Raw genomic sequence first — 12,882 nt, 5'->3', positions numbered from 1 at the left:
ATGTCTAGAGGTCTAGAAGATAAGATCTCAGCCCTAGGTTTTTCTCATAGTCTGAGATTAGGAATTTATTCTTTCTTTCTTTCTTTTTTTTTTTTTTTGAAAAATTAAGTACAAAAAAAGCACATATGATAATGTACCAAACACCCATGTTCCCACAACCCAGATTTTAACAGTTATTAGCATTCTGTCACATTTTTTGAAAGTCATTTCTATAAAAGTATTTTTTAAATTCCCCTTAATCTTTCCTCTAATCCCATTCCCTCCTACTCCCTCCCCAATCCAGACTATAACCCACATAATGTGATGTATTAGTATCTATTGCTGCATAACAAATTACTTAAAACATTTATTTTCTTACAGTTTCTGTGGATCAGGAATCCATGTGCTTTAGCTGGACACTCTGGTCAGGATCTCTCACAATGTTGCAGTTGAGATGTTGCCCCGGGGCTGCAGTCATCTCTAGGTTCAACTGGGGTAGAACACTTCCAAGGTCACTTGGAGGTTGTGGGCAGGATTCAGCTCCTGGAGGATTGTCAGACTGAGGGCTTCAATTCCTTTATGGCTCTTAACTAAAGGCTGCCCTCAGTTCCTTGGCACATGGACCTCTCCATAGAGCAGCTCACGACACGTAATTTGTTTCATCAGAGCTAGAAGAGCCAGAGCCAACAAGAGAAAAGTCAGAATTTTTTTATACCCACTCTTGAAAGTGACACCATAACTTCTGTTCATTACAAGCAAATCGCTAAGCCCCAGTCACACCCAAGGTGGGGAGATTATACAAGGGCACGAAGACTAGGAGGAAGTATTCATTGGGGACTATCTTAGGGGTTGGCTACCAAATTGTGTCTTTCTGGCTATTATACTTTTCTATGAATATCTGTAAATGAACATTTTATATACATAAACATAAAAATGTGCAATGTTTCATGTTTCCAATTTGTAAAAATGATTATGTAAGTGTGTATTATTATGCATCTTGCTTTTTTCTTTCAACATTATATTTTTGACATCAATTCATGTTGATCTGTTTACATCTATTTAGTCCCTTTTAACCACTATTCAGTAGATTGTGTATTGAGTCTATAGATTACCACATTTTACTTAAAATTCTACTCATTCATTTTCCTGGTAATGGACATTTGTTTCCCTTTTTGGTTTTTTTTTTTGTTTGTTTTGGGGGTTTTTTGTTGTTGTTGTTTTTTGGGTTTTTTTGGTGTTACAAAGTGACAATGAGCAACTTTGCACATGTACATATACCGGAATTTCTATAAACTTAGAAGTTATTTAAATATTATAACATCCTTTCAAATTGTTCTCCTGAGAGATTATACCTGTTTATACTTATGCCAGTAGTTTAAGAGATTTACCTTTCCCCAACTTGCATGCCACCCCTTAATTGGTGATACATGATATCTAGTTGTTGTTATACTTGTTTTTTCCTAATTACCTGGAAGGTTGAGCATCTTGATGTTGATCACATGTTGATGAATCATTTGGGTTTCCTAATCCCTTCAGTTTCTGTTCATACTGTGGCCATCTTTCTATTGAGTTGTTTGTGCTTTTCATTACACTTTGATTATACGTTTCTTTGTCTTATAAAAAACATTTATGCAGTCAAATATCAATTCTTTGCCTTTATGATTCATACTTTCTGTGTCTAGTTTAAGAAATTTTCTATGACCCAAGATCCCAAAGATATTCCCTGTATTCTCTTCAAATGGTTTTAAAGTTTTGGGGTTTTTTTATCTTCAAGCTTCAGTCTGTCTGAAATTTGCTTCTATGTTTTGTTTGAAGTTGAGATCTTTATTTTATTTTTCTCTATGGAGAGTGAATTGTTCTGACATTGTTTATTAACTTATCCATCTTTTTACCCCAGATTTCAGTAACACCTCTGTTATAAATCAAGATCCCCTAAAAGCAGAAGTCTGTTTCTGGGCTTTCTATCCCCCTCAGCTGATCTCTTTGAACATTTCTGAATCAACTGATCTCTGTAATTGCTAAAGCTTTATAATGACTTGATATTTTAAAGAGCAAGTCCCACCTCCTTGTTCTTTTTTTTTTTTTTCCAGAACTCTTTGGGATATTTTTAGATATTTACTCTCCCATTTGCATTTTAATCATTATCTCAAATTACATTAAAAAATCTCACCTGGGGGCGCCTGGGTGGCGCAGTCGGTTAGGCGTCTGACTTCAGCCAGGTCACGATCTCACGGTTCGTGAGTTCGAGCCCCGCATCGGGCTCTGGGCTGACAGCTCAGAGCCTGGAGCCTGCTTCCGATTCTGTGTCTCCCTCTCTCTGCGCCTTCCCCGTTCATGCTCTGTCTCTCTCTGTCTCAAAAATAAATAAACGTTGAAAAAAAAATTAAAAAAAAAATCTCACCTGGAATTTTGTTAAATTTATACATCAAATTGACATGCTTTGAAATCACATCTTCCCAAAGGAGCACATGGTAGGTACCTCTATTTAAAAACAAAAACAAAAACAAAAACCTCCTTATGTCCTTCATAATATGTTACAATTTTCTCCGTAAAGAATATATACATCTTCTGTTAGATTTATTCCAGGTACCTTTATAGTACACTTACTATAGTGAATGGTATCCTTTTTCTACTAGTTTTTTAATTGTTTACATAATGCTGACTTATAGAAATGCCATTGATTTTTATGTTAGTATCATGTCAAGAAAATTAAACTTCTTCATTAATTTTATAAGTTTGACTATAAATTACTTTAGATTTTCCGTGTAGATTATTATAGCATCTGCAAATAACAATTTTTACTTTTTCTTTTCCTGAATGGACCTTTATCCTTTGTTTTGACCACCCAGCATCTGAACTCCTCTTTCTGTTTGAGGAATTTCATACTTTACAAGTCCAGTTGTAGGACAAAGACTGCTCCCTCTTTAGGAGCTTAAAATATTCCACATTTCTTTCCCAGCTTTCTATACAGCTGAGGAACGAGCCATTACTGATGCTGTAGTGGTGACAGCAGTGACATTAAGAGCAGTGTTGGAGCAGAGCTGACATCAGTGTTAGCAGGGGTAGCAGTTGCAGTCAAGTTGCAGAAGCAGAAGTGATAATGGTCTATCAATAATGTCTAGGCTTCAGTGGTGGCAGCAAAGGATTCCTTGTCAGTCCATTTCTGCAGCCTGATATAGACACTTCAGGAAACTCAGCCTTAAGCCTGGTTTTTCAGCTCTCCCAATGATTCTGTGAGCTGTCAAATATTCTGGTTTATAAGCTATTTATCTGCTTAATTAACCAGAGTCAGCATCTATTGCTCATAACTAAGAACTCTAAGAAATATATTTTGGCTCTTTGAACCCCTTATTCTTTTTTTTTTTTTTAATCCTAGTGGATTGTCAAGGATCTCCAGTACAGTGTTGAAAAATTGGAGTGATAGTATTTAGTATTGTCTTGCTCCTAGCTTTAAAAGGAATGTTTCTGAGGGCACCTGGCTGGCTCAGTCAGTAGAGCATGTGATTCTTGATCTCAGGGTTGTGAGTTCTAGCCCCACATTGGGCATGGAGATTATTTATTTAAAAAAAAATGGGAGGCACCTGGGTGGCTCAGTTGGTTAGGCATCTGACTTTGGCTCAGGTCATGATCTCACAGTTTGTGAGTTCAAGCCCCACATCAGGCTCTGCACTGACAGTGCAGAGTCTGCTTGGAATTATCTCTCCTCCCCTCTCTCTGTCCCTACCCCTGCCCACATTATCTCTTTCACAAAAAATTTAAAACTTTGAAAAATATTTTTTAAAAACGTTTCTGAAGTTTTACCACTCAGCATGCTGTTTGTATGTTTTTAGTAGATATCAAATAATCAGGTTAGGGAACTTCTATTAATATTTTGCTGAGAAGTTTTTTCTTAAATCGTGAATGGGTCACAATTAGGTCTTTAATCCATTTAGAATTTATTTTTGTGAATGAAGGAAGAAAGTGGTCCAATTTCATTCTTCTGCATGTTGCTGTCCAGTTTTCCCAACACCATTTGTTGAAGAGACTGTCTTTCTCCCATTGGATATTCTTTCCTGCTTTATCAAAGATTAATTGACCATCTAGTTATGGGTTCATTTCTGGGTTTTCTATTCTGTTCCATTGATCTATGTGTCTATTTTTGTGCCAGTACCATACTGTTTTGAACACTACAGCATTGTAATTTAACTTGAAGTCCAGAATTGTGATTCCTCCAGCTTTGCTTTTCTTTTTCAAGGCTGCTTTGGTCTTTTGTTGTTCCATACAAATTTTGGGATTATTCTAGGTCTGTGAAAAATGCTGTTGGTATTTTGGTAGCGATTGCATTAAATGTGTAGATTGCTTTGGGTAGACAGTTTGATAGTATTTGGTCTTCCAGTTCTTAAGCATGTGATGTCTTTCCATTTCTTTTTCTTTTTTTAAATTTTTATTTATTTTTGAGAAAGAGAAAGAGAACTCAAGTGGGGGAGGTGCAGAGAGAGAGGGGGATAGAGGATTCAAAGTGGGCTCTGTGCCGACAGCAGAGAGCCCGATATGGGGCTTGAACTTGAGAACTGCAAGATCATGACCTGAGCCAGTCAGATGCTTAACCAACTGAACCACTCAGGTACCCCAATCTTTCCATTTCTTTGTGTCATCTTCAGCTTATTTCATCAGTGTTTTATAGTTTTCAGAGCACACATTTTTTAGCTCTTTCATTAAGTTTATTCCTAGGTATTTTACTGTTCTGGGTACAGTTGTAAATGGGATTGACTCCTTAGTTTCTATTTCTGATGCTTCGTTATTGATGTATAGAAATGCAACACATTTCTGTGTGTTGATTTTGTATCCTGTAACTTTATTAAATTCATGTATCAGTTCTACCAATTTTTTGGTAGAGCCTTTGGGGTTTTCTGTATATAGTGTTACGTCATCTGCAAATAGTGAAAGTTTTATTTCTTCCTTGCCAATTTGGATGTCTTTTATTTCCTTTTGTTGTCTGATTGCTATGGCTAGGACTTCCAGTACTATGCTAAATAACAGTGGTGAGAGTAGACATCCCTAGTTTGTTTCCAACTGTAAAGGAAAAGTTCTCAAATTCAAGGTGGATTAAAGAACTAAATATGAGACATGAAACCATAAACATCCTAGAGGAGAACACAGGCAATTATTTGCCTGTGTTTGACAGCAGTCATAACAACTTCTTTCTAGATATCTCTCCTGAGGCTAGGGAAACAAAAGCAAAAATAAAATATTGGGACTTCATAAAAATAAAAAAACTTCTGCACAGCAAAGGAAACAATCACCAAAACTATAAGGCAACCTGTGGAATGGGAGAAGATATTTGACAGTGACATATCTAATAAAGGGTTATATCCAAAATGTATAAAGAACTTATAAAACTCAACACCCCAAAAATGAATAATCCAATTAAAAATGGGCAGAAGACATGAACAGACATTTCTCCAAAGAATGCATACAGATGGCCAACAGACACGTGAAAAGATGCTCAACATCACTGACCATCAGGGAAATATACAAATCAAAACTACCTCACACCTGTCAGAATGACTAAAATCAACAATACGAGAAACAACAGGTATTACTGAGGATGTAGAGAAATGAGAACCCTCATGTGCTGTTGGTGGGAATGCAAACTGCCCCCGCCCCCTGGAAAACAGTATGGAGGTTCCTCAAAGTTAAAAATAGAACTACCCTATGATTCAGCAATTGCACTACTTGGTATGTACCAAAGAATACAAAAATAATAATTCAAAGGGATACATGCACCATGACGTTTATAGCAGCATTGTCTACAATAGCCTCACTATGGAAACAGCCCAAGTGTCCATTGGCTGATGAATGGATAAAGAAGATGTGGTATATATATATATATATATATATATATACAGTGGAATATTGCTCAGCCATCAAAAAAGTGAAATCTTGCCATTTGCAACAATGTGGATGGATGGAGCTGGAGAGTATAATGCTAAGTGAAATAAGTTAGTCAGAGAAAGACAAATACCATATGATTTCACTCATATGTGGAATTTAAGAAACAAAACACATGAGCAAAGGGAAAAAGAGAAAGAGGCAAACTCTTAACTATAGAGAACAAACTGATGGTTACCAGAGGGGAGATAGGTGGGGGGATGAGTTAAATAGGTGATGGGTATTAAAGAGTGCACTTTACTGGGTGTTGTAATAAAGTGCTGAATCCCGGGGCACCTGGGTGGCTCAGTCGGTTAAGCGGCCGACTTCGGCTCAGGTCATGATCTCACGGTCCGTGAGTTCAAGCCCCGCGTCGGGCTCTGTGCTGACAGCTCAGAGCCTGGAGCCTGTTTCAGATTCTGTGTCTCCCTCTCTCTGACCCTCCCCCGTTCATGCTCTGTCTCAAAAGGAAATAAATGTTAAAAAATAAATAAATAAAGTGCTGAATCCCTATATTGTACACCTAAAACTAATATTACACTATATGTTAATTAACTAGAATTTAAATAAAAACTTAAAAATTAAGTAAAAAAGTTTTAACCAAAGAAAACTGCAAAAAAATCATGAATAAGGATTACATTTTATCAAATCTTTTTTAATATATCTTTTGAGGTAATCATATGATATTTCTTTAACATGTTAATATGGTGAATTATATTAATAGTTTACTAAAGTTATTGTTACATTCCTATAAATGCTATTTGATCATCTTAAATTTTTTTAATGTTTATTTATTTTTGAAAGACAGAGAAAGAGCATGAGTGGGGGAAGAGCAGAGAGAGAGGGAGACACAGAATCCCAAGCAGGCTTCAGGCTCCGAGCTGTCAGCATAGAGCCTGACGTGGGGCTCGAACCCATGAACCATGAGATCATGACCTGAGCCAAAGTCAGATGTTTAACCGACTGAGCCACCCAGGTGCCCCCTATTTGATCATTTTTATACAATGTTAGATTCAATTTTCTAATGTTTTATGTAATATTTTACATTTGTGTTCTTAAGTGAAATTACCTAAAATTTTATTTTCTTTTACTCTGCTTTGGGTGTTAAGGTTAGTCTAGCCTCAGAAAAAGAATTTGGTAACTTTCCCTCTTTCCTAATTCTCTAGGACAGTTTGTAAAGAGAGACTTTTTCTTTCAAGGATTGGTTAAAACTAACCTGGGCCTGTGTATTAATCATGTTTTTTATTTTGCTGTATTTTATGATGCTGTGACATCTTGGGGCCAATGACCTGGGGAGGGACTGCCCCTACCAGGATTAGCTAATTCCTAGAGATAACAAACAGTTTGCATTTGAACATATCTTTGATATCTAAACCAACCAATTCTGAGTCTGTAATCTCTCTCTCTCTCTCTCTTTTTCTCAAAAAAAAAAAAAAAAAAAAAAAAAAAATCCCGGACTGCCAGTACCTGATAAAAAGAGGGAGTTACAGACTCTTACCACAGTAAGTTTTTTTATGCCAATAAAATTTTCTTAATAGTTATGGCTCTATGCAATTTGCCTATATCTTCTTGAATGAATGGTAGTGATTTCTTTTTTTTTTTTTTTTAGAAAATTGACTATTCTTTTTTCAAACACACTGGCAAAATTAATGAAATGATCCTGATTTTTTAAATATTTACAACTTCTGTAGTTAGTTTCTGATATTGTTCACTTAATGCCATTCTCTTATTTTCTTGATTACTTTGTGAAAGTTTGGTCTATTTTATTGGTCTTTTTAAACTGTATTCAGTTTTATTAATCATCTCTTTTATTTTTCTGTTTGTTTTCATTTTAATTTCTGATTTTATATTTATTTTTTCTTTTATTCTACTTCCTATGAATTTACTGTAGCTTCTAGAATTGAATGCTTAGTTCATGTATTTTTAGCTTTTCTTATTTTAAAATATATTCTCCACTCCCAAAATTTCCTTTCATGTTGAAAGTACTCACTGTAATGCTTCTGATTTCTGTCTACCCTACTGCACTGCAGGACAAGGAAGGAGACTTATTTGATTGGTAAATTTTAGAAGAGTTCCAGATTCTTCTCACAACATGTGGCTCAACTCTTCTTCCCTTCCTTTTGAGAGTAAATGACTAGCAAAGAGCATGGGTACCCCTCTGCTATTCCATGATGTAAATCTCACGTAGACAGGATTCCATGTGGGGAGACCTGCCCACGTCCAGTGTCCCTATATACAAACTCTCAGTTCTGGACCTGTGCTCCCACCTTCATGAGTTCTGTTCATTAGTGCTCTTCCATGAAAGCTGTCTGTGCCTTTTAAGACTATTGTCTTCCTTACTTTCCCATGTGTCTTTAGTATTCTTTCAAGTTATAATTACTATAAAAATCATATAACAGTATTACATGAATGTTGAAAAGGGGGAGGAGGTAGCAAATTCAGCATCAGAGAACAACCACTATCACCATTCTTTTTTTTTTTTTTAATTTCTCTCATGTGAGATAAAGTTTTTTGTTTTGTTTTTTTTTAACGTTTATTTATTTTTGAGACAGAGAGAGACAGAGCATGAACGGGGGAGGGTCAGAGAGAGGGAGACACAGAATCTGAAACAGGCTCCAGGCTCTGAGCTGTCAGCACAGAGCCCGACGCGGGGCTTGAACTCACGGACCGCAAGATCATGACCTGAGTCGAAGTCGGCGGCTTAACCAACTGAGCCACCCAGGTGCCCCTCACCATTCTTTACATATTCCTTTGTCATGTTGTATACACATTTTTTGTACTTGTAATCATGTAACATATATAGCATATATATTATTTCATGTTTCTAAATTGTCTTATACCTATATGCAGCATATAATTTCAATGAAAGCATAATATTTCATTGAGTAGACACTTCATAATTTAACCATGACACATTACTTAAAATTTTTTATTCGTGAAATTAACTCTGTAATAAACATTTTCAATTTTAACATTTTCCTATCTTTAATTTTTTTTAGGATTAGTATTGGTAAGTATAATTATTAAGCCAAAAAATGATAATTTTTTGATAATGAAATTTTATGAATCTTAACTAGGTTCCAGTTATATCCAAAATGTCTATGCTGGTTAGTTTATACTATGTTAGTTTATACTGCTCCCTGTAATACATGAGTACCCCAGTACTCTTCCCCAAACTGGGTAATTTTTGAAATATTAGTGTAAATGTTTTTTTGTTGTTACTTAGTACATTTGAAAATATTTTGCTTTTTAAAATCAGAATTCTTTTGGGGGTGGGAGGGGTGCCTGGGTGGCTCAGTCGGTTAAGTGTCTGACTTCGGCTCAGGTCAAGATCTCACACTCTGAGTTCCAGCCCCACATAGGGCTCTGTGCTGATAGCTCAGGGCCTGGAACCTACTTTGGATTCTGTCTCCTTCTCTCTCTGCCCTCCCCCATTCATACTCTGTCTCTGTCTCTCAGAAATGAATAAACGTTAAATTTTTTTTTTTAATTAAAAGAATTCTTTTTGGGGGAATATCCATGATTTTCCCACTTACTTTTTTAAGTTTTAATGTTTTTCAATATATGAGTTATTTATATAAGATGTTAATAATTTTGTTATTTTTTTGTAAATAATTTCCCTGGTACTTAAGAATATTTGAGATAACGCAAGAAAATATAAACAATCGTAAGATTAATACAAGAATTGTTTTAAAAAATAAAACTGGCTGGGAAAAAAAGAGAAAGAAGCAAGTATACTAATCATAGGAACTAGCAAATGACCTAATGTAAAAAATGGTCTGATATAAAATCTCTGGCACTTAAGTAGCTTTATTATTGGCAGTTATAAAACTCTGATTATCAAAAATGGAAAAACATAATTATCTTTTAGAGAATATGAAAATTCTCAAAACTACCATCTACCATAAAAGGCATTCCTCCTCCTTTCTCCTCAAAGCTGGGGGTAGGCTTAGTAAAGCATGTCGTTGGATAGAGCCATGTAACTAGTTCTGGCTAATGAGTTTTGTCTTCAAGGCTAAAACGTTTGGTTATTAATACAAGACCTTTCAGACCTCTCTTTCCATTGGCTATGGTAACTAGCAACATTGGAGAAGTAAACTTGCCTCCTTGCTTGCTTCCAAGGTCCATGAACTTGGGTCCCAGAGTGGGGAACCAAGAAGAAGCAGCTCCCAGATTCACTGCAGTGGGTATGTGGCATGAGCAATAGATCAACCTTTGTTCTTGTAAACCACTAAGATTTGACTCTGTTACTCAAACAGCCTAAATTCTCGTAATTGAAACAAGAAGATCAGTTTCTTTGGTCCTAGATGTTATTGTAGGGACTTCCATAAATGCATTAGAAAGCTAAAGAATTGACTTTTGCTTCACCCCTAGTTGCCTACTGATGGACCCACCTAGTCTGCAGTAGCAATATGCAGGGTAGGTCCTGTCCCCTTGAGTACCAACACTTTATAAACAGCAGCTCCTCTTGGAAAAGGAATCAGTACTGCAATTCACATTCTCCATTTGCCTTTCACTTAATTATATATACCTAACATATTCCAAATTTGTATAGATTCTTAAACCACTATATCACTGTTTTAATCACTGTCATTAGTATTATTGATAATTACCAGAAACTTGAAGCAATGAAAATGTCCTCCAACAGGTGAATGGATAAAAAATTGAAGTATATCCATACAATGGCATAGTATTCAAGGATTAAAAAAAACCACACACTGTCAGGTTACAAAAAAATATGGATATACTTTAAATGCATACTTCTAAGCTAAATAGCCAGTCTGAAAAGGCTACATATTATATTATTCCAACCATATGATATTCTGAAAAAGGCAAAACTATAGAGACAATAAAAACAGTGGTTTCCAGAGGCTCAGGGGAAAAGAGGAGGGTAAAATAAATGAAGCACAGGGGATTTGGCAGGGGCATAGGTCAAACTGTTCTGTATGATGTAATGGTAGATACATGATATTGTGCATTTGTCAAACCTTTAAAACTTTACAGCAGAAAGGGTGAACTTTCAGGTAGACAATTAAAAAACATCATTTAGGAGGTTGGGGGATCCCAGGATGGAATGCAGAAAGTGATAAGTCAATTGAACTGTATTACAAATGTATGAAGCAACCTTACTAAAGTGGGGGGGGGGGTGGTAGGAGGAAAGGTTCTGACCTAAGTAACTTTGAAAATGAGTAGAGTCTGTAAGACTAAAGGCAAAAGAAACTGCACATAAGCACTATACTTTAATATTTAATATTATGTATTTAGTATTTAATGTTATGATATTTCCCACAGGGGTACAAGTTAATGGTTCTGATAACACTGTACACGAATCCTGGAATTGAACAATTAAGTAAATGGATGGTGGAAACAAACTTTCTCACAGTTTGAGTGGGAATTTAGAGATAAGGAAAAGCCCAGAAGAGATTAGAGTTGGAGATATCAGATTAGTACGAACTATATTATGTTTAGCTTAATATAGACACAGATGGCTATATATAGAAATATTTATAGATATGTATATATAAATAGGTCAGTATATACACATATATTCCCTTGCTCTGTCTGCTGACAAGGCCTAGAAGCAATGACACTCCAATAGCAACAAACATTCCTAGCCCCCAGATCTTGGTTTCTAATACCAACTTCTAATAAAAGAAACCAAGGCTCCTTGGAGAAACAGCTGATTATAGGACCGGGGCAGGAAATATACAAGATGAGCCTGGAGCATCTTATACCACTGGAAAGTAAGGAAGTGCTCTAAAAACACAAAACAAAACACTGCATCGATGGAGTATGTCAAAGGAGCCAACTGAAAGCTCTCAGTGGTCAAAGAACAATTTGAGCAACAAAATAAAGCAGGCTTGGATTACACCCTAAAATATAAAATATTCATAATTCCATGTTGATATACAGAATTGATTGAATAAATAAATAGATGGGGGGAAGAAACAAATCTGCCTTGCAGAAGAATTCTAACTAATTTATGTAGATATTCTGTCCTCAAGGAGGTAGAGTACAAGGCCCCATTTCTTAAATGTGGGTTGTGCATAGTGACTTTCTTCCAAAGAGTATGGTATGGAAAGAAGTGTAAAAAAGAATAACTTGGTATTGGAGAAATCTGACAAATACTACCTTAGCCAGGTGTAAGGTCAAAACCAACAATGATAAATTATGTTAATAGTATATGTTCTCTTGATATGTGATGGAAATGGCACTTCACCTCTGTGGTTTTCCTCACAAAAACTCATAACCTCAATCTAATCATGAGAAAAATATCAGACAAATCTCAATAGAGGAGTATCCTACAAAGTATTTGACTAGTATCCCTCAAAACTGTCAAGATCATCAGAAACAAGGAAAATCTGAGAAGCTGTCATAGCCAAGAGGAACCTAAGGAGAATGACAACTAAATATAATGTGTCCTGGATGAGATATTATAAGAGAAAATGATATTAGATAAAATGAGGGAAATCTAAACTATGGACTTTAGTTAATAAGAATATATGAATGTTGGTTTATTAATTGTCATGAATACACCATGCTAATGTAGGATGTTAATAATAGGGAAAGTGGGATGCAGGGTACATGAGAATGCTCTGTACTGTCTTCTTTTGTCTGCAAATCCAAAACTGTTCTGGGGGAGGCATTAATATGGTGGAGAAGTAGGGGGACTGGGATTTTCCTTGTCCCTCAAACACAGCTCTATTGAGGTCAGATCACTTGGAACACCCAGGAATTTGATCTGTGGAGTGGCAGAAGGATCTCCACAGTTGGAGGCAGACAGCATGGTAGGTGTGAAGTGTGTGGAAGTAAATTGTGGGAGAGAAAAATGGCGGTGCTGCAGAGGGGAGGGAGCCCATTCTGTGGAGAGACAAAAGGGAGAGAAGGGGAGAGGTGTTGAGAAAGTGCAGCATTGAGTTCGCACAAGAGGAAAACTTCTCTGGGTCACAGACCAGGGAGCAAGAAGTACTGAGTGTCACAGGGTTTTTTTGC

This window comes from Acinonyx jubatus, chromosome B2 (genome assembly GCF_027475565.1).
Source record: "Acinonyx jubatus isolate Ajub_Pintada_27869175 chromosome B2, VMU_Ajub_asm_v1.0, whole genome shotgun sequence".
Classification (NCBI taxonomy): domain Eukaryota; kingdom Metazoa; phylum Chordata; class Mammalia; order Carnivora; family Felidae; genus Acinonyx; species Acinonyx jubatus.
This window is presented reverse-complemented; position numbering follows the sequence as displayed.